The sequence below is a fragment of the Dromiciops gliroides genome, chromosome 2, assembly GCF_019393635.1.
Source record: "Dromiciops gliroides isolate mDroGli1 chromosome 2, mDroGli1.pri, whole genome shotgun sequence".
Classification (NCBI taxonomy): Eukaryota; Metazoa; Chordata; class Mammalia; order Microbiotheria; family Microbiotheriidae; genus Dromiciops; species Dromiciops gliroides.
The window spans coordinates 27,784,897-27,808,046 of record NC_057862.1 but is presented as its reverse complement, the minus strand read 5'-3'; the positions used below and the strand labels follow the sequence as shown (position 1 = coordinate 27,808,046).

General features: G+C 36.2%; 1 pseudogene; it reads left to right on the top strand.

Moving 5' to 3' along the window:
• Positions 1-1,052: 1,052 nt before the first annotated feature.
• Positions 1,053-16,584, top strand: LOC122738200 (annotated as a pseudogene).
• Positions 16,585-23,150: the final 6,566 nt, after the last annotated feature.

The window sequence follows — 23,150 nt, the reverse complement described above, 5'->3', positions numbered from 1 at the left end:
CTTTTGTTTTGGTCATGGTTTTCAGGTAGTCCAGTGATTTTCAAATTATCTCTCCTAAATTTATTTTCCAGATCAGCTGTTTTTCCAAGGAGATATTTCACATTTCCCCCTATTTTTTCATTCAATTGGATTTGCTTTACTGTGTCTTGGTTTCTCATAAGGTCACTAACTTCCATTTGTTCAATTCTAATTCTTAGGCAGTTATTTTCATCAGATTGTTTTTTAATCTCCTTTTCCATCTGGCTTTTCAAACTGTTGACTTGTTTCTCATGACTCTCCTGCATCACTCTCATTTCTCTTTCCATTCTTTCCTCCCTTTCTTTGAATATTCTTTCTATTTCTCCTACTTTCTCTTCAAAGTCCCTTTTGAGGGCTTCCATGGCCTGAGACCAGTTCATATTTTTCTTGGAAGCTTTGCATGTTGGTGCTTTGACCCTGTTATTATCTTCTTCTTCTGAGGTTCTATTGTGGTCTACCTTATCCCCAAAGAAGTTTTCAATGGTCTTCTGTTTTCTCTGCCTACTCTTCTTGGCTTGCTATTTCTTGGCTTTTACCTCCTTCTTCAAGTGTGGTGCTGCTTCCCAAACACACTCTTTGAGCTACAGCGTGGCCTGGGGGATGATTGGGCTTCTTCTCAGCCTGCCTGGCCTTGCTTTTATTTGATTTTAAACTCTCCACTGGGGGTTGGGGGGGTTGGTGGTGTGGCTGCTTCTCGGCTCTGTTCCTGTTCCCAGCTTCAGAGCGTCCAAGGTGTTTCGGGTTGAGGGAGGGCATGTTTTAATCTCACCTAGCTTGTTCTCTGGTCCAGAGAGAACCTCGGGCCTACTTACTAAACAACAAACCAGCAAAGCTTTCTGTGGTGTGGTTTTTAGCTTCCATGAGCCTGCTCTCCTGCTCTCCTCCCCCACCTGTGCCTTCTGCCACTCAGGATTTCTTCCTGGTTCCCCGTTGGGGTGGGACAGTGGAATTCTTCCCCCCCACACCCAGTCCACTGGTAACCTTGAACTTACCCCCGGCTAGCCATTCAACCCAACCACATGCTATTCCAGAAGATGCCGGAGCTGCAGCCAATTCAGAAGCACTGGGGCACATTCCTCAGGCGGGTGTCTGGTGTGTCGGCCCAATTGCAGGGTTAGACTTTATTTGTGGCCCAGAACAGCCCCCTGAAATCTATCTATAGATGGAAAAACTCTCAGCCTATGTTTTTGTGTGTTTTTCTGCTTCAAGAGTTCTTTTATTGCTATTTTTGGGGTGATTGTATCAGGAGCTCTGTGCATTTAATGTCTTTCCTCCGCCATCTTGACTCTGCCCCCTCTGCTATTGTTATTCTTTTAGCAAAAACAAAATGTACAACAATCATGTAGAAACAACATATTAAATAAATATAATGTGATTTAGGGAAGGAAGGTAAGAGGAATAGAGTTCCGGAAAAGTGTCATGTATAAGGTGCCACTTCAAGCTGAGTCTTTAAAACAAAAGTGTAATTCTAAGATTGAGATATGAGGAGGGAGCATAACCAAGGCATAGGTGACCATCAGTGCAAAGCTGTGAAGGTAATGAAAAGAGAGAAAAGGGGAGAGATTGCTGATAACAGGCAAACCAACTATGAGTCATTTGCTATAATTCATCTGAGAAGTGCTAAGGGATATAGCTAAGATGATACCTTTGTGTGGAAACAGTAGTAATCTGATATGAAAGAGATTGTGGGAAGAGACAAGATTTAGCAACTGCTTATGGATGTGAGATAAATCTGAGTGAGGATTTAAAAATGAGACCAAATTTAGGAACCTGAATTAATAAAGGGATGATTATGCCTTTGACAGATATAAGAAAGTTTAAAAGTTGGGTACGTTTGGTGAGAAGCGAGTACAGGTTCTCTATAAGAAGCCATACATACTTGTTCATCATATAACTCACTCTGCCCTACCAGATGTGAAAAAAGAGAAAAATAGTCAGGAAATGTACCTTAGAACCCAATGATTTCAGAGTCTATGAGGAGGCATTAGTCTCAGAAGGATATGCCCTGGTGCCCAGAAGGTTGATATACTGGAAGAGGAATAAGATTTTCCAAATAAAATTGGTGTAGCTTCTGTGGTTACCTGGACACTCTTAGGTTCAAACTGCCCTGAGGTACTCCTGCCTCGAATAGAAGGTGAGAGGTTGGGATCTTGTAAGGAAAAGAGAGGGAGTCAAGTGCTGGATGGTTGGGTGAGGAGAGGTAATATAGAGGAAAGTGTTTTGGACTAGCACCATCATTATTTATTATGGGAAGGATGGCATGAAGCTAAGCTTTCCATCTTCCAATTGGTTGGATGTGCACCCCATTGGTCTTTCCACAGCCTTTTAGAAGTGGAGTAAACACTTCAGAGACTACTTCTCTAGGATACACAATCACTAAAATTATTTAAACACTTAAAAATGCCAAAGAAATATCATGCTTTTTAAAAATTCTCACTCTGATACTTAATTATACTTAAATATACTCTGTGTACATAATTCACTTTCTCACATCACCTCATCCTCATTTGTAAATGAAGAGTTAGAACAAGATCATGCATGAGACCTATTCTGCATCTAACTCCGTGATATGAATGTAAATTAAAACAATTAAAATAATGATGGTTATAAAATTTTGTATCTGTAATAAGAAAGGGATGGAATTCAAATATTACCTCAGTTATTTACTAGCTTTGTGAGTCTGGGCAAGTCATTTAGACTGTCATACTTGGTTTTCTTTATGTATAATTTTGTTTTGTTTTGTTTTTTGTTTTGTTTTTGTAGGGCAATGGGGGTTAAGTGACTTGCCCAGGGTCACACAGCTAGTAAGTGTCAAGTGTCTGAGGCCAGATTTGAACTCAGGTACTCCTGAATCCAGGGCCAGTGCTTATCCACTGCGCCACCAACCAACCCCTTTATGTATAATTTGAGGAAGAAAATAGGCATTTAATGAATGCCTACTTTTGTCAGGCACTGTGCTGTCTTATAAGTATTAACTTGATTGATTTAACAATAATCCTGGGAGGTAGATGCTATTATTATCCCCAATTTATAGTGAATGAAACTGAGGAGGACAGAGCTTGTGACTTGCCCTGGGTAACACAGCTAAAAAGTATCTGAGGCTGGATCTGAGCATAGGTGTTCCTGACTCCAGGCATAAACCATTATACAATATTCCTCTTAGCTGCCCCTATGTTGGACTGGTGACCTCTTAACTTCCTTCTTTCTCTAAATCTATATTCCCTTGGTCTTATTATGTTTAATATGATACAATGACATTGAAGATGACCAAGGAATAAAAGGATGAATTGCATGTGACAAAAATTAAAAGGAGAGGCAAGAGGGAGTTTGGTACTATATTATTGAAGTCAGTATAATATTTAAGAATAAATTTTGAGCTATTTTACATTTTTGTTAATTCAATTAAATATTTTACTATTTTATCCATTTAAATGCTTTAGAATTTTAAAAAAGTAAATAAAAGCACTAATTGCACCTCTCATGTATGTGTCCCAATATTTATTTTGCAGATTTTTCAGTTTCAGACCTATTCTTTCAATGCTGTAAAAATATTTGAAATGATGTATCATGATTCCTAGAGTCTTTAAAATCATATAAAAAAGTATGTTGTGGGTTGGAAAGTTGGCGGAACTGTAGAAGCTGAAATAATCCCATCAAATCCCTCTACACATCTTGGTACAATCTAGAAGCAAGGAAACAATGTTACAGACCTAAGGCACTTAGAATTAACTTTACCCTTGGAGGGATTGAGGCAAGGCCAATGTGGAACCTAACAGTGTATTTAGATCTTTGCCAAGGAGCTTTTCAGACCTCCGTTGAGAATACAAACTCTATTGGGAATACAAACAATACATATACAGTGTATACACATATATACATATACATACAGAATGTATGTATGGGTGCATATGTGTATGTATCTATCGTTTATATATGCATAAAAATAAAGTGTGTATGTAATTGTATGTGTGTATATTTATGCATATGTGTATATGCATATACATTTTCTACATATGCCATGTAGAAAATTAATTTGTGATGTATGCATATATATACTTATGTATATAAATTCATACACATAAACATCCATATATGTTATGTATAAGTGTATGTCTATGTGTGTATATGTTTATATATATACACTCATATACACACATAGATGTATGTATTTGTTTGAATTCTCAGTTTTCTGAAAGCTTTCTTAGGATCAGAGACAGGATGAACTTAGGAGTTTTTAGGTTATTGAAGGATTAGCCCAGGTTGGGCAAAGGCAGGGACTGGTGTTGGGTGAGGAAGCCTTCCCAAGAGAGAAAAAGAGATTTCTAGAAGGTTGAAAGGGAAGACAGAGGGTGACTCACGAGTCAAAGTCAACTGTCAAGTAGGTATTGTAATACATTCATTTCACAAGGTTGTTTTAAGTCTTAAAAGAGATAAGATATGTGACATTTATTATGTCTTAAATTATTATTTAAATGTCAATTATTATTACATATAATTATATTTAAATCATAATATTCTTTACAACTTTTTCCTAAACTTCTTTCTTCAACCTTATTAGACATTCTTCTGCCATACTCTATGATCAAGGAAGACTAGCTTTCTCTTCCTTCCTCACAAAGAACACACACTCTCTCACTGTGTGCCCTGGTCCTTGCTGGCTGCCATACCTCGAATAAATTTGCTCCTTACCTTAACCTCACAAAGTCCCACTTAAAGTACCCTTTTCTTTCTTTTTTAGAAAAAAAAAATATTAATTTAGAAATTTTCTCCACCTAACATGTAAAAACAAATTTTAACATCGATTTTTTAAATTTTGTGTTCCAAATTCTCTTCCTCCCGCTCCAGTCCTTAAGAACTCAAGCAATTCAATATACGTTATACTTGTGCAGTTGTGCAAAATATTGCAGAGAAAAAATTTTAGAAAAATGAATTAACAACAAAATGTACTTCCATCTGTATTCAGGTAGCATCAGTTATTTTTTTTCTCTGTAAATGGATTGCATTTTTCATAAGTCCTTCAGGGTTGTCTTGGATGATTGCATTGCTGATAACTAAGTCATTCTCAGCAGATCATCTTACTATTATTGCTGTTATTTTGTATACAGTACCTTTCACTTTACATCAGCTCAAGCAGGTCCCTCCAGGTTTTTCTGGTAGCATACTGCTCATCTTTTTTTTTTTTTTTTTAAATAGTAAACTACATTTATATAGTATTATAAAGGATTTCCTTACAAAACACCCATGAGATTGATTATTACAACAATAATAGCTAGCATTTATATAGAACCTTATACCTGACATAGAATTTTCTTCACAATAGCCCCTCAAAGTACCATCTTCAACCACATCTTCATCAACATCTTACATTGCTATTGCCTCTGCTTCAATTATTTCTCAGTTACTATTGCTGGGCTTCCCTCCCTCCTATTCATTCCCCATGATATCGACTCTATTTTCTATGTTCTTTTACCCCATCTCTCCTCAAAAGTGTTTTGGTTCTGACTGCCTCTCCCCCAATCTGCGCCCCCTTCCTTCCTTCCCCTCTTCTTCCTTATCTCCTTCTCCTCCCACTTTCCCAAAGGGCAAGATATATTACTATATCCATCAAGTACCCTTTTCTACCTGAAGTCTTTCTTGATCCCACAACTCTGTTATTTTTTAGGATCCATAAGGAACCAGCACCATTTCTCTGATTCACATATACTTAAACATTGTCCCTGTGTCCTTAAGAGATCAAAGCTGTTAAACCATTTGACTAACCCTGGTCCGCAAAGAAAAACAATGGTACACCATTCGTTAAATTGAAATTAATCCCAGAATTCTCTAGATCAAGCCTGCCTCTTTGGTCAGGTGGGACATTTCTATTAGTGTTTATTGTATGTAAATTTAAACACTTCAGAATTATTAGGAAAATAGTTTTCACCTTCTGAGCTACCTGCAAATGCCTTAGGGACATCCAGGGATGTATGAACCACACTTTGAGAGAGGGAACACCACTATTTGAAATGTAGTGGATTTGGAGTCAAATCTTACTATTGTTGACCCTGGGGAAGTCACCCCTCTTTCATTGTTCACAGTTTTCTCCTCTACAAAATGGAGGATTCTGACCGAACGATTTTTTTGTCCTGTACATATATGAATTTATCTGCTTTGGGATCATGAAAGAGAAGAAGTGTGGTCCAGTGGTAAGAGCCCCATCTCTGGAGTCAAAGCACCTGAGTTCCAATACCTTCTCTCAGGCTTATACTCTATGATCTCAAACTATTCACTCAACCTAGCTGGGCCTTGGCTTCCTTAGCTGAAAATTAAGGAAGTTGCACTGCATGTCCTCTGAAGTCCCCTAGCTAGAAATTTATGATCCTAAATACAGATATCCTTTTTAGAAGGAAGCCAAGGGATAAGATGCTCATTCTATTTATCTCCCATCACTGTTATCCTTTAGATTCAGTTTAACTGTAGCTGATATTATTGCCAACAACCACTGATTTCATTTCCATCCCATAAATATTTGAGCAAAGCTAATACACACAATTTAATGCCCCAAGTATTCTCTATACTCTAGAAAAAGTTGGGTATATTAAATAATGCAACTCTCTTAAACTCTATGATCTGTGTCTGGGATTCATTCTCATTTTCTTCCTGCTTGTATTTGTCAGTTTGTTTATTAATACAAGATTCTTTCCTGTCCAGTAATCTTTGTATTATTTTCATACCTACTTAATTTTCAGAGGTTCTTTGCTCTTACATTATCTAATTTTAACATATATGTATATATGTATATATATACATATATATCCATGTATACATGCACATATATGCATATATGAGTATATATTTGGATTGTAGAATATTAAAATATAGTTTTCATATCTGCCTGTCTCCTACAAACAGCTCAGAGAAATGTTTAATCTCTCCTACAAAATTAATAAACAGGTCAGAGAAATTATAATATCTTATAATATCTCCTACTAACCATATCAGAGAACATGCTATCCATACCTGTCCTCCTATGAAACATATCAGAGACAGAAAAAAAACATAATATTAATTTAATATTTTGTTGCAAGAAGAAATATAGAACAGATGATCATGTGGAGACTCCCCATTTCTGACGGTATATATGAATGTGGTTTGTTTTGTCCACTGATTACAGGTCATTGTCAGTTTCAATACTATGATACAGAAGCAAAGGCAGTTTAACAATTTCAGTTATAACAAGTATGGAAGAAATACTGAAGTATCATGATAAGATTACAGGATTCAAAAAAAAAAAGGGGTTTGCAAGGATGAGGATGCTCAAATGTTACCATAAGATAGGTACTTCCTATCCTGATGGAAAAGAAGTCACTAGGTAGGGTATTTTATCTAATGGCTATCTGGCTTCATTTTGGAGTTCAGTTGAAGGACATTTTGCTCCTATTAACCCAGACTTTCATGACAAATACTTTAGGATAATAAGGTACCTCCATCAAATCTAGGTGATCCATATATTCATATTAACAGTATATAGGTACATACATACATACATACACATACTCACATACCTCCTAGCTCATTCTTCAGCCTTTTTTGTAATCATATTTCAAAACGTAGTAGAACAACTTGCTGACCTTACTCACGATATGGCTTTCTGCCAATCTCTTGACATCTGAGGACTCTAAGAAACCCACTCCATTTTCTTTTTTTTTTTTTTATATTTATGAGATATTTTATTTTTTCCCGTTACATGTAAAGATAGTTCTCAACTTTTGTTTATACATGCTTTACAATTTCAGATTTTTCTCCCTCCCTCCCCTCCCTCCCCCCTCCCCTAGACAGCAGGTAATCTGATATAGGTTATATCTATATATCTCTATACATATACATATAGATATACATATATATACACACACATATATATACACATAATAACATTAATCCTATTTCTGCATTAATCCTGTTACAAGAGAAAGAATCAGAGCAGTGATGCAAAACCTCAAAATAGAAAAAAAAAACAACAGCACCCAAAACAAAAGAAATAATATGGTTCAATCAGCATCTATACTCCACAGTTTTTTCTTTCTTTTTTTTTCTTGGATTTGGAGATCCTCTTCTATCATGAGTTCCCTGGAACTCTTCTGTACCATTGCATTGGTGAGAAGAATATAGTCCATCACAGTAAGTCAACACTCAATGTTGATGATACTGTGTACAATGTTCTTCTGGTTCTGCTCATCTCACTCATCATCAGCTCACGTAAGATCCTCCAGGTTTCTCTGAACTCTTCCTGCTCATCATTTCTTACAGCACAATAGTATTCCATTGTATTCATATACCACAACTTGTCCAGCCATTCCCCAATTGATGGGCACCCCCTCAACTTCCACTTCCTTGCTACCACGTAAAGAGCAGCTATAAATATTTTTGTATATGTGGGTCCCTTTCCCCCTTCCATGATTTCTTTGGGCAAAAGACCTAAAAGTGGGATTGCTGGGTCAAAGGGTATGCACAGCTTTATCGCCCTTTGGGCATAATTCCAAATTGCTCTCCAGAATGGTTGGATCAGCTCACAGCTCCACCAACGATGCATTAGTGTTCCAATTTTCCCACAGCCTCTCCAACATTTATTATCTTCCTTTTTTGTCATTTTAGCCAATCTGATAGGTGTCAGGTGGTACCTCAGAGTTGTTTTAATTTGCATCTCTCTAATCATTAGAGATTTAGAGCATTTTTTCATATGGAATAGATAGCTTTGGTTTCTTCATCAGAAAACTGCCTGTTCATATCCTTTGACCATTTCTCAATTGGGGAATGACTTGGATTCTTATAAATTTGATTTAGTTCCCTATATATTTTAGAGATGAGGCCTTTATCAGAAGCACTGGCCTCAAAAATTGTTTCCCAGCTTTCTGCCTCCCTTCCAATTTTGGATGCATTGCTTCTGTTTGTACAAAAATTTTTTAATTTAATATAATCAAAATCATCCACTTTGCATTTTATAATATACTCTATCTCATGTTTGGTCAAAAACTGTTCTCCTTTCCAAAGATCTGATAGGTACACTATTCCTTTCTCTCCTAATTTACCTATGGTATCACCTCTTATGTCTAAATCATGTATCCATTTTGACCTTATTTTAGTATAAGGTGTAAGATGTTGGTCTAAGCCTAATTTCTGCCATACTATCTTCCACTTTTCCCAGCAGTTTTTGTCAAATACTGAGTTCCTATCCCAGAAGCTGGAGTCTTTGGGTTTATCAAACACTACATTACTAGTGTCACTTACTACTGCATTTCCTGAGCCTAGCCTATTCCATTGATCTACCACTCTATTTTTAGCCAGTACCAGATAGTTTTGATGACAGCCGCTTTATAGTAAAGCTCCAGGTTTGGTACTGCTAACCCACCTTCCTGTGAATTTTTTTTCATTATTTCCCTGGATATTCTTGATTTTTTGTTTTTCCAGATGAATTTTGTTATTATTTTTTCTAGCTGTATAAGATAATTTTTAGGTAGCCTGATTGGTATGGCACTGAATAAGTAAATTAATTTAGGCAGTATTGTCATTTTTACTATATTAGCTCTGCCTATCCATGAGCAATTGATATCTTTCCAATTATTTAGATATGATTTGATTTGTGTGAAGAGTGTTTGGTAGTTGTGTTCATAGAGTTCCTGGGTTTGTCTTGGCAAGTAGACTCCCAAGTATTTTATATTATCTACCATTACTTTAAATGGAATTTCTCTTTCTATCTCTTGCTGCTGGACTTTGTTGGTCATGTATAGAAATGCTGATGATTTATGTGGATTTATTTTATATCCTGCTACTTTGCTAAAGTTGTTAATTGTTTCAAGTAATTTTTGGCTTGATTCTCGAGGATTCCTTAAGTATACCATCATATCATCTGCAAAGAGTGATAGTTTTGTTTCCTCCTTGCCTATTCTAATTCCTTTAATTTCTTTCTCTTCTCTGATTGCTAAAGCTAACATTTCTAGAACAATATTAAATAATAGGGGTGATAATGGACATCTCTGTTTCACCCCTGATCTTATTGGGAAGGCCTCTAATTTATCTCCATTGCATATAATACTTGCTGATGGCTTTAGGTAGATACTGTTTATTATTCTAAGGAAAGCTCCCCCTATTCCTAAACTCTCTAGTGTTTTTATTAGGAATGGGTGCTGTACTTTGTCAAAAGCTTTCTCTGCATCTATTGAGATAATCATATGATTTTGGTTGGTTTTCTTATTGATGTGGTTGATTATGTTAATAGTTTTCCTAATGTTGAACCAGCCCTGCATTCCTGGTATAAATCCCACCTGGTCATAGTGTATTATCCTGGTGATCACTTGCTGTAATCTCCTTGCTAATATCTTATTTAAGATTTTAGCATCAATATTCATTAGGGAAATTGGTCTATAATTTTCTTTCTCTGTTTTTGCTTTGCTGGTTTTGGTATCACCACCATATTTGTGTCATAAAACGAATTTGGTAGAACTCCTTCTTCACCTATTTTTCCAAATAATTTGTATAATATTGGAATTAATTGTTCTTTAAATGTTTGGTAAAATTCACCCATAAACCCATCTGGCCCTGGGATTTTTTCTTAGGGAGTTCATTAATAGCTTGTTCAATTTCTTTTTCTAATATGGGTTTATTTAAGGATTTATTTCCTCTTCAGTTAACCTGGGCAGTTTGTATTTTTGTAAATATTCATCCATTTCATTTAGATTGTCAAATTTATTGGCATACAGTTGGGCAAAATATTTCCTAATTATTGCTTTAATTTCCACTTCATTGGTGGTAACATCACCCTTTTCATTTTTGATACTGGTAATTTGGTTTTCTTCTTTCTTTTTTTTAATCAAATTAACCAATATTTTATCTATTTTATTGGTTTTTTCATAAAACCAGCTCTTAGTTTTATTGATTCATTCTATAGTTTTTTTGCTTTCAATCTTATTGATTTCTCCTTTAATTTTCAGGATCTCTAATTTAGTGTCTAATTGGGGATTTCTAATTTGTTCTTTTTCTAGCTTTTTAAGTTGCATGCCCAATTCATTAATCTCCTCTTTCTCTTTCTTATTCATGTAAGCATTTAGAGCTATAAATTTTCCCCTAAGCACTGCTTTGGCTGCATCCCATAGATTTTGGTATGTTGTCTCATTATTGTCATTCTCTTGGATAAAGTTATTGATTGTTTCTATGATTTCTTGTTTGGCCCATTCATTCTTTAGAATGAAATTATTTAGTTTCCAATTGATTTTTCATTCTACTTTTCCCTGGCTCTTTCTTACATGTAATTTTTATTGCATCATGATCTGAGAAGGATGCATTTACTATTTCTGCCTTTCTACATTTGACTATGATGTTTTTGTGCCCTAATACATGGTCAATTTTTGAAAATGTGCCATGTACTGCTGAGAAAAAGGTATATTCCTTTCTATCCCCATTCAATTTTCTCCAGACATCTATCATGTCTAACTTTTCTAGTAATCTATTCACCTCTTTCACTTCTTTCTTATTTATTTTTTGGCTAGATTTATCTAATTCTGAGAGGGGGAGGTTCAGATCCCCCACTAGTATAGTATTACTATCTAATTCCTCTTGTAACTCATTTAACTTCTCCTTTAAGAACTTGGATGCTATACCACTTGGCGCATACATATTCAATATTGATATTACTTCATTATCTATAGTACCTTTAAGTAAGATGTAATTTCCTTCCTTATCTCTTTTAATGAGATCTATTTTTGCCTGCACTTTGTCTGAGATAAGGATTGCTACCACTGCCTTTTTTACTTTCGCTGAGGCGTAATATATTCTGCTCCAGCCTTTTACCTTTACTCTGTGTGTATCTCTCTGCTTCAAATGTGTTTCTTGTAAACAGCATATTGTAGGGTTCTGGTTTTTAATCCACTCTGCAATTCACTTCCGTTTTATAGCAGAGTTCATCCCATTCACATTCACAGTTATTATTACTGACTGTCTATTCCCCTCCATTCTATTTACCCCCTTTGTACTTTTCCCCCCTTCTTTCACCCTATTCCTCCTCACCGACGTTTTACTTCTTACCCCTGCCTCCCCCAATCTGCCCTCCCTTTTTATCACCCCCCTCTCTTTTCTTTAACCTTTTCTCCCTTGCTTTTGTCCTCCCTTCTATCAGTCCCCCCCTTTCCCTTCCCCTTTTGTTTCCCTAAAGAATGAGTTAAGTTTCTTTATCCCAATGAACGTATATGTTATTCCCTCTTTGAGTCAAATCTAATGAGAATAGGGTTGAAACCATGTTCCCCCCTCCTTTCTTTCCCTCTGTTATAATAGGTTTTTTTCCACCTCTTCATATGATATAATTCATCCCATTCCACCTCCCCTTTCCTCTCCTCCCCATAGGCTCCCTTTTTATCCCCTTAATTCTTTTGTATCATCACATCAAAGACAATTTATATTTATACCCTCTACATAAAGTCCTTCTCTCTGCCCAAATACATTTACAGTTCTTAAGAGTTATGAGTATTATCTTCCTGTGTAGGGATATAAACAGTTTAACCTAATAGGGTAACTTTTTTTTTTTCCCCTCTGTTTACCTTTTTAAACTTCTCTTGAGTCTTGTATGTTGAGATCAAATTTTCTATTCAGTTCTGGTCTTTTCACCAGGAAAGATTGAAAGTCCCCAATGTCATTAAATGTCCATCTTTTCCCCTGAAAGAAAATGCACATTTTTGCTGGGTAATAGATTCTCGGCTGCAATCCAATCTCCTTTGCCTTCCGGAATATCATATTCCAAGCCTTGCGGTCCTTTAATGTTGAAGCTGCCAGGTCCTGAGCAATCCTGACTGTGGCTCCATGATATTTAAATTGCTTCTTTCTGGCTGCTTGGAGTATTTTCTCCTTCACCTGATAATTCTGGAATTTGGCTACAATATTCCTTAGAGTTTTCCTTTTGGGGTCTCTTTCAGGAGGTGATCGATGGATTCTTTCAATGATGATTTTATCCTCTGATTCTATGATGTCAGGGCAGTTCTCCTTAATAATTTCCTGGAATATGGTGTCTAGATTCTTTTTCTGGTCATGGCTTTCAGGCAGTCCAATGATTCTCAAATTGTCTCTCCTCGATCTGTTTTCCAGATCAGTTGTCTTTCCAATGAGGTATTTCACATTTTCTTCTATTTTTTCATTTTTTTTTATTCTGCTTGACTGATTCTTGGTGTCTCATGGATTCCTTATCTTCCAACTGTCCCACTTTAATTTTTTAAGGTATTGTTTTCTTCAGTGAGATTATGCACCTTTTTTTCCATTTGGCTAAGTGAATTTTTTAAGGTACTGTTTTCTTCAGTGAGATTATGCACCTTTTTTTCCATTTGGCCTAAGTGAATTTTTTAAGGTATTGTTTTCTTCAGTGAGATTACGCAGCTTTTTTTCCATTTGGCCAAATGAATTTTTTAAGGCTTTGTTTTCTTCAGCTTCCTTTTCCAAGCTGCTGATTCTTTTTTTCATAGTTTTTGTGTTTTGCTTTCATTTCTCTCCCCATTTTTTTTCTACCTCTTGCAATTGATTTTTAAAATCCTTTTTGAGCTCTTCCAGGAAGGCTTTTTGTTCTTGCGACCAATTCACCTTCCCTTGTGAGGCTTCAGATGTAGACAATTTGAGGCTATTGTCCTCATCTGAGTTTGTGTTGGCTTCTTCCCTATTGATACAGAAGCTCTCAATGGAGAGGGCTCTTTTTTGCTTCTTACTCATTATTGCAGCCTATTTATTTATTCTTTAAGTTGAGGTCTGCTCTGGGGGCAACAGGGTCCCTGTTTTGGGCTTCTTGTGCAGGTGTATAGGTGCTGTGTGACCGGGCTTTTACTCTGAGGCCTTTATGGTGTGTGGAGATGCCCCGCCCTGCACTTCCTGTCTGATTGTGCTCGGCCAGCCAGGCGCCAGACCCAGGCGTCTGATCCTGCTGTTCGTGGCCCTCTCGGCCGGTGCAGGTAGGTTTTTCCACTGTCCTTCTTGGCCACCAGATTTTTGAACCAGGTTCCGGGAGCCTCAGTTGTTCGGCTGTGGCCCGCAGCTCCTGCTGACTTGCCCCGACCCCCTCGGCGCTGGGTTGCTGGCCTGCGCTGGGCCTCCCTTTTGCCCGAGTCAGACCGACCTTTTCCTGAAGTCTTCTAAATTATCTCTGGTTGGAGGACTGTGTCTCTCTGTCTCTTTGCAGGTTCTGTAGTTTCAGAATCCGTCCAGAGGCTTGATTTAATGTTCGTTTTGAGGGAATAGAAGGAGAGCTCAGGCAGCTTGCTGCTTCCTCTCAGCCATCTTGGCTCCGCCCATCAACCCACTCCATTTTCAAAGAAACATTTAGTTCTTGTGGGGCAGTTAGGTAGCACATTGGCCCTATAGTTGAGTTCAAATCTCACCTCACATATATACTAGCTGTGTGACCCTAGGAAAGTCACTTAACCTCAATTGCCTTTAATATCTGGCGTCATCTCCAGTCATCGTGATGTATATCTTGCCCCTGGATCCAGATGGTTCTGGAGGAGAGAGTGAAATTGATGACCTTGCACAGGCCTCCCTCACTAAAATCCAATTCAGTGCAAGTCATGACATCATCCCAATGTCATAATCCTCTTCAGGAAGTACAAACAACAATTTCTTTCTTGCACACCGATATAAAATATGATAGATTATCTCTTTTCTCATTCACCAAAATAAAGTTTGTCTTTAAATGTTCATGTGTATTAAACAAAGAGAAGTACAAAGCATAGTTGTTCAGTCAATCAATGTACAAAAATCTGATAAATACTTACTATGTGCCAGGCAATGTGCTAGGCCCTGGACAAAATTAAAAAAGCTAAGGAAAACTAATAAACAAGGAATCACTACAAAAGAAAATTATACCAAGAGCTTCCTTGTAGATCCTTGCTGTTTGCCGAACAATAACTTTGGACAAGTTATTTCATCTCTCTGGGGATCAGTGTCCTCATCTGTAAAATCAAGGACTGGGACAAATGATTGCCAAAATGCCTTCTGTATCTAAGCCAATGATGGTATGAAAGTCCTTCCAAATACAAATATTATTGAAAAGGGGAGCCTGAAGACAGAGGCTAAAATAGTTCTCTAATCACTTTGTGGGGTGATAAATAGTCATCCATTCATCTAAGAGGAATGACAAAGTGGGTAGTTAGGAGTACATATAGGCTCTAGCACAAACTATTAACAATTTTTAAACATCACAGTTGGTGACCATGAATGGATTGCTGAACCCCTAAACCTTCTGATCATCAAGATGGGTAAGAATTTTATGTTTGTACATCTCTCCTATTTTCATTGATTTTATGTGCCTGTCCCTTTAAATTTTCAATTGGGTTTCTTCTACTTGCTAAGTACCTAACTACTTGCTAAGTACCTCCTAAGTACTTGCTTTTCCCTAACTTCAGTCTGGTTAATCAAAGGGGGATAAGATCATGTTAATACTTCATTTTTGTGGATTTTCTATTTTGATTTATCTTTACCTGCTTTTGCCTTTAGCTAATAACTTTATACAGCAAAGCTGGCTCATGGTGGAAGACTTGATAAATAACCCGACCAGGCTGGAACTCTAGGCTAGATAGGCCTTTTCTTAACTTTCTGAACTCCACGTGAATACCTGGTATGCTTTAATAAATGCTTAATGCCCAAAGACTGGTGCTAACACTTCTAACTTAAGGCAACCACATATTTAGATTTCAAACATCACAGTTAAAAATCTTCTTCAATGTAGAAACAAATTCATGATCACCTGGAAAGAGTTGGTAGGTACCACCTTACGCCTTTCCTTTAAATTTTATCTTTAGAGATTGTTGCCTCATAATGAATTTTTGATATGCATTTGAATTGATTTCCCGTTCAAGAAAAAGGGAAATGCTTGTGGAAGGACAGTGGAGTCTCACCAAAAAGAAGGTAGAACACTGAAAAAAGATCATCTTAGCTTTGCAGACACTGCCACCAGGAGTCCTGGTCTTGGTTCCGCCTGCTGGATTCTGACGCCTGTTGCTTCTGCCTCTATTGTCACCCCCAGTCCAGGCATCTGTGGCCATAGACAATCATTATGTGTACTTTGACATAGTTGTCAATAATGATGCCCTGGGCCAGGTTACTTCCCGAGCTCTTGGCAGACAAGGTTCCAAAGACAGCAGAAAATTTCCATGCTCTGAGTACTGGAGTGAAGGAATTTGGTTACAAAGAATCCTGCTTCCATAGAATCATTCCTGGATTCATGTGTCAGAGTGGTGAGTTCACAAACCATAACGGCACAGGTGGCAAATCCATCTATGGGGAGAAATTTGCTGATGAGAACTTCATCCTGAAGCATGCTGGTCCTTGCATTTTATCCATGGCAAATGCTGGACCCAACACAAATGGCTCCCAGGTTTTCATCTGTACTGCTAAGACTAATTGGATGGCAAGCTTGTTGTCTTCAGACAATTGAAAGAAGGCATGAATATTGTAGAAGCCATGGAGCATTTCAGTTCTCAGAATGGTAAGACCAGCAAGAAGATCATCATTTTTGCTGACTGTGTGGACAACTCTCATCAGTTGTTGTTGTTGTTGTTGTTTTCTTAACCATCAAAACATTGCTCTGTAGCTGGAGAGAGCACCCTGAATCTCATCTACTCTTTTTGTTTGTTTTGTTTTGTTTTGTTTTTTGTGGGGCAATGGGGGTTAAGTGACTTGCCCAGGGTCACACAGCTAGCAAGTGTCAATTGTCTGAGGCCGGATTTGAACTCAGGTCCTCCTGAATCCAGGGCTGGTGCTTTATCCACTTCGCCATCTAGCTGCCTTCATATACTCTTATAACTTATAATCCTTGTGCTCTAAATTGCTGTTATTATCTTTGGATTTCATCTACTTTTTTCCTTCCACAAGTTGGCTAGAGAACAGAGTTAAGTTTATGATTATGAAATAAAAACTAAACTACAAAAAAAAGAAAGAAAAAGATCATCTGATTAAAGGCAATAATAGTATAGAGAAGGTCAATTTCAAATATAGATAATTTGGCAGCTCATATTTGTTCCAGGTGTTTCTTTCAAGGTAATTCCTGAATTTCAACAACTGGCCTCTTTAATTTGAATTGTATCATGATGGGGGAATATGATTGAGAGAGAAAATAGTCTATAAAATTGGTCATGAATAACGTTTTACCCATATCATTGGGATAAAGGATAAAGATTATACTTAGAAAAGTGGAGTGGTTTACTTAAGGTACAATGCAACAACAACAATAATATCATCACCTAATAGTTATATAATACCTCAAGTTTTACAAAGTGTTTTCTAAAATCTCCTTCCCTGTAGATGTTAAAATATGTCTGTGATGTTTACACATAAAATCATTAGATATGGAAATGAATTAGACATTATAAATTTATTTATCCCTATTATTTTACAAACGAAGAAACTGATATCGATAAAGGTTAAGTGATTGGCCTAAGTTCTTCCAGCTAGTAAGTCACTAGTAATTGCAAACTGCAATCCCTTGACCCCAGACTCATTGTTCTTTATAGTCAGTCACAGTTTCTTCTCCATCCCTCTAAAAACTCCTTTTTGGCAAAATGTTTTATTGGACTCAATATATATGAAGAAATCTATTAAGCATCAGTGTACCATGGAGAGGGGAAAGTTTGATATTCAAAGACATACTGGGTTTGGAGTCAGCATATCAATCCATCTATCAACAAATATTAACATGTACTATGTAATCAGGTCTATGATAAATACTAAGGGATAATAAGAAAAAGTGAACAGACATTCCTCTCAAAAAGCTTATATCATAATGGGTATTGGTGCAATAACTGAGTAACATTAGCTGCTTAACCTTATGGTGTTGTCCAGATTTCTGGGTCTCAGTGTCCTCATTTGCAAAATGAAGATATTAGATGATATAGCTTCCAAAGATCTTAACAACTCTAAATATAATATCCATAAACATGCAACAAGCAAATAAATGATTAAATAAATGGAAAAATAAATAAATAGATAGATAAATAAATAAATAAATAAATATGTAAATGAATAAATAAATAGATGAAGGTATGAGTAAATTAACAAATAAACAAAAAGATAGATGAGTAAATAAATAAATAAATGAGTGAGTGAATGAATAGATAGAGTAAATGAATAAATGGATGGATGGATGGATGGAAAGATAAATGAATGAATTAATTGATGAATAAATAAATAGATGAATGAATACATAGATAGAGAAATGAATAGATAAGTGGATGGATAATTGAATGAATGAATGGATGGATGGATGGATGCATGGATGGATGGATGGATGGTTGGAAGGATGGATAAACTAAATAGTAACTAGCATTTGTATAGCATAGTACCTGAAATATAGTAGACATACATGCAAGATTAATTGGATGTTTATTTATTCATTGGTTGCTTTAAGGTTTTTAAATTGTTTTAGTTAAGGTATATCATTTGATACTGACACGAGTACTGGAAGATAGGTGTTGTTATCATCCCCATTTTCTGAGAATACTGAGGCTGGGTGAGGGTAGAGGAAAGACATTTCCAGAGGCACAGAGGGAAAAAAGAGGCATGTGAGGTAGGATTTAAATTTGGTGAACACTGACCTCAACAGGGGACCAACCTCAGGTCCTGGGGACCAATAGATTTGATTGATGCTAGCCAATTAGCTTGAAGGAGTGTGTAAGGATTGCCTTTCCTCTGGACCCATAGAAAGCTTCCACACACAGTTACTTGTCATTTGGTTGCTTGGACAAGGTTGTGGTGGAGGACTTGAGGAAGAACTAGACCAGGCTGGAGCTCTAGGCTAGATAGGCCTTTTCTTAACTTTCTGACCCAGGTCTTTTCTTGTATGCTTTAATAAATGCTTAATGCCCAAAATTTGTGCTAAAGCTTCTAATTTATATTAGAAACCCTAGGTAATCTTTGCTACACTTGGGACAGGAATAAGGTGACCACACATTTAGTTTTACTTGTCAGAAAAGCCATTAATTCTTTGAGTAAAAATTTTCCTCAAATATAAAAAGTCAGTGTGTTGTCATTATGATCCCTAATATCATGCATAATTCTAAGTCAGCATTTCTGTGAATTTAGATATCAAGCTGAACTTTGTTCCTTATGTCATCCCCAAAGCTAAAATCCTAACTTTACAGGAAAACTTTTATGATCCCCAATTAATCCATGTACTTTTGCTCTCTAGATTATTCCTGCTTTAACCTTTAGGTAGCATATCTGTACATACTTGTTTGAATGTTATGTCTCTCTTTAGACTATGAGCTGCTGAAAGCATTGATGACAATCCTTTACCTTGGTTTATTTTGCTTAACACTGTGTCAGACATATTGTGGGCATTAAATAAAAGTTTATTGACTGAACTGCTAAATGACTACACAATATGACCATAGGAAAGTCTCTTCCTCTCTCGGTTTCAATCTACAAAATCATTATTTTTTGACTGGAAAAGCTCTAAATGGAAATGCAAAGTAGAGTCAACTTATGAGGAAAAAAAGAAAAAAATTGGTTGGGGAAATCTCCATAAATTTGGCATTCTTTAAAGAATCTGAGAAATTTGTGTTCTTCCCTATGCCTTTATTTGCTAGTACTCCAGAGGAACACTGAGATTTTATCATGCATTTCATCAGTCTCCAATTTTGTGGAATTTGTAAATGTTTTATAAGTGATTGTAAAGACAGTAATCTGATCAAACAGAAAACCACTCTGATTCTCCATGTATATTACACAATGAATATGAATTCCATATTCCTGCTTTTCTGAGTGCAATATGCTTTATATAATTCAATAAAGTAAACCACAAGTTTTAGAATAAGAAGACAACCTTAGATAGCATATAGATCCCCTCATTTTAAAAAAAAAGGAAACTGAGGTCAAGGAAGGAAATTTATTCTTCCAAAATCATTCAAATTGAAAAAAAATCTCAGAGTTATTAGAATTCTTATGGAACATCTAATTCTTTCCCTTAATTTCATAGTCAATAAGAACAATTATTGTTATTATTATATAATAATTATTGTGATAAGTTAATGATTATATAATTATATAACAATAATAGATTCATGGTTGGTTTTTGTTTTGTTTTTCCACAATTACATACAAAACTATTTTAATGTTCTTTTTTTTTTCTAGTTTTGGAGTTCCAAATACTTTCCTTCCTTTCCACCCCTCCCCCCATTGAGAAATCAAGCAATTTTATTTTTATGTTAGTCATATTAAAGTAAATGCAGAACAAAAAATCAAATAAAAATAAAGTAAATAATAGGTATGCTTTAACCTTCATTAGACTCCATCAGTTCTTTCTCTGAAGATGGCATTTTTCATTGTACTCCTTTGGAATTGTCTTGAATAATTATATCAACAATAATAATAGAGAGTGAATGGCAAGTTCATTTTGGAGATATAAATACGTGTGTTCAAATCCTTTCTCTAACTACATACGAAATGAATGATCCTTAGCAGGTCATTTAAACACTTAGTACCCAAGGTAACTTTCGAAAATTAGACATTAGAGACAAGGAACAACTTGCATTAGTAGAAGGAATTTCCACATCAGTAATTATCTGGACCATGGTAACTACAGATGCTATTTTCAAAGCAATGGTAATATATAGATATCACTAATAAAATAATAAATGACTCCCTCCAGTGGCTCAGATCTGGATCACAGAACTGAATTATAGTTTCAGGGTGACAAGAAGACTAGCATAACAGAGCTTGAGGCTACAAGGGAGTGTAGTCCATGGTCAGTGTTTTAAAGTGGAAAAATGCTTATATTCATTCATAGTCCTGGTCACAATCCAAAATAATAATAAATACACCTCTCCTTAGAGCATACCATCTTGGAAGAAATAAAATATAAGCTACTAATAAGGTTTGCATCAATAAAAAATAGGAAGCTTGGTATAATGAATAAGAAGACCCGTGTTCAAGTCCTACCTTGAGACACATACTGTGACACTACGAACAAGTCATTTAACTTCCCAGTGTCCTATGCTACTTGCCTAAACTACAGGTTACAAATCAGTTTTAATCAGCTTTATCTCCACCCTGCATCATAATTTATAGACAGATGGTTTTCTAAAGGACCCTAAGCATTCAGATTAAGTATCATAATGAGAGCCTTGAAGTTAGAACAGACATCACATGCTCATGATAGGAACTCCCTATACTAATGAAATGACAGAAATAGATACCAGGCCTTTTCTTGCCCCCCTCCCCAAGAAAAAAAGAAAAGTAGCAAAACAAATCTGAAATTCAAGCCTATATTTCTTAACTCCAAATATACTTCCAAAAATAAACTCTCCCCTTTATATTGCTTTGAAGCAATTTCCTTTTATGTTAAGGGGTACATCAGAATAGTCTTTAATGATTCCTGTGTCTTCTTTTACTCAGTTTTGGTACATTTGCATTAGCTATTTTCATCTATGTGAGCAAAATGTTCGTGTCCTCCATGGGCATGTGATGTCTGCTCTAACTTCAAAGCTCTCATTATGATGCTTAATCTGAATGCTTTGGGTCCTTTAGAAAACCATCTGTCTATAAATTATGGTGCAGTGGCCCTGAAATGACTCACAAGCCCAGGAATTATAGACAAAAGAAAAATGCAGGGTGGAGATGAAGCTGATTGAAATTATAGTTATTTTAAAACACAGGTTTCATCCAGTGAAACGCATTAGTACTTTTAAACTCTGAACAGTGAAGAACCATCAGAATAAATAGTGATTAAATTATTTCCCAGAAATTCAATAAATGTCTTTGCATGTCATAAAAGGAAGGTGCATATCGTTGGTTCTACTTACTTTTCAATCTTTGATGAATAAGCAATTATTCGAATAACATTTTCTCATTTGTGAACCCATCGTCAAAGAAAGATACAAAGTTTATTTGATTATTGATTATTTCATGATTCTTTTGCTTCCTGGTTATTTATAGTGGTTTTTTTTTTTCTGAGATCTTTTATAGCCAGAGAGATAACCCAGATTGTTTGGGTTTATGGTCATAATTAGGAATATATTCACACCTAAAACTGAAATGAATAAGGAAGGAATTTATCTCACATATATAGTTATGAGATGAGTTAAATTACTAATTATTTTGATTGCCAAATAGGCATTTTATGTGTGTGGAGGGGTCATTTTCTAAGGCAGTATGATCTAGTAGACAGGAAATTTTATTTGATGTCATAGCACTTGGGTTTTTATCCTAGCCCTGCTACTTATGACAACAACAAACTACTACAACTACCAGTAGTAAGATCACTATGATTACCACTGCCACTACTACTGCTGCTGCTGCTACCTACCTACCTACCTACCTACCTACCTACCTACCTACCTACCTACCTACCTACCTACCTACCTACCTACCTACCTACCTACCTACCTACCTGCCTGCCTGCCTGCCTGCCTGCCTGCCTACCCACCTACCTACCTAAGTACCTAACCAATTAAATATTAGTATAGTGTTTTAAAGGTTTGTGAAGTGTATTAATCTTTTATATCATTTAACAACCACAAAAACCTTGGAGAACAGCTGCTATTATTAGCCTAATTTTACATGTCGGAATAAAAATATGAACTCAAGTCTTCCTCACTCAAATTTCAAGCACTCTATCCACTTCACCACTTAACTGTACTACTGTCTAAAATGAAGTAAATCAATTCTTGTCTCTTGAGTTTCTGTTCCTCGTAAGTTCAATGGAGTGGCTTGATTGGGCATTGGAAACTATAATATTTATAGTTCTCACACAGTGGACTAGCTTACATGGGAAATTAGTGAGGTCCTCATCAGAGGTCTTCAAGAGAAAAAAAAAAATAAATAAAAATTAAAAAAAAATAAAAAGAGGTCTTCAAGAAGAGGCTAAATGGCCAGTTTCGATAGATATTGTAGAGGAGATTCCTGTTAAATTTTTGGTTGGTTTTCATGGCTTCTGAGGTCTCATCTACTTCATAATTTGATGACTAGCTTATATCTAAATTCTTCAGGTTATGCTTCTTGGCTTTGATGTTCCCTTTCTTCATGCTCTGCTTCTTTGTTGGCTATCCTGCATGCTTGGAATCTTTTTCTTTCCTTTTTCTACTTTCTGGCTTCCTCGGATTCCTTCAATTCCCAGTGAAAAGCCTATTTTTGAAGGACCC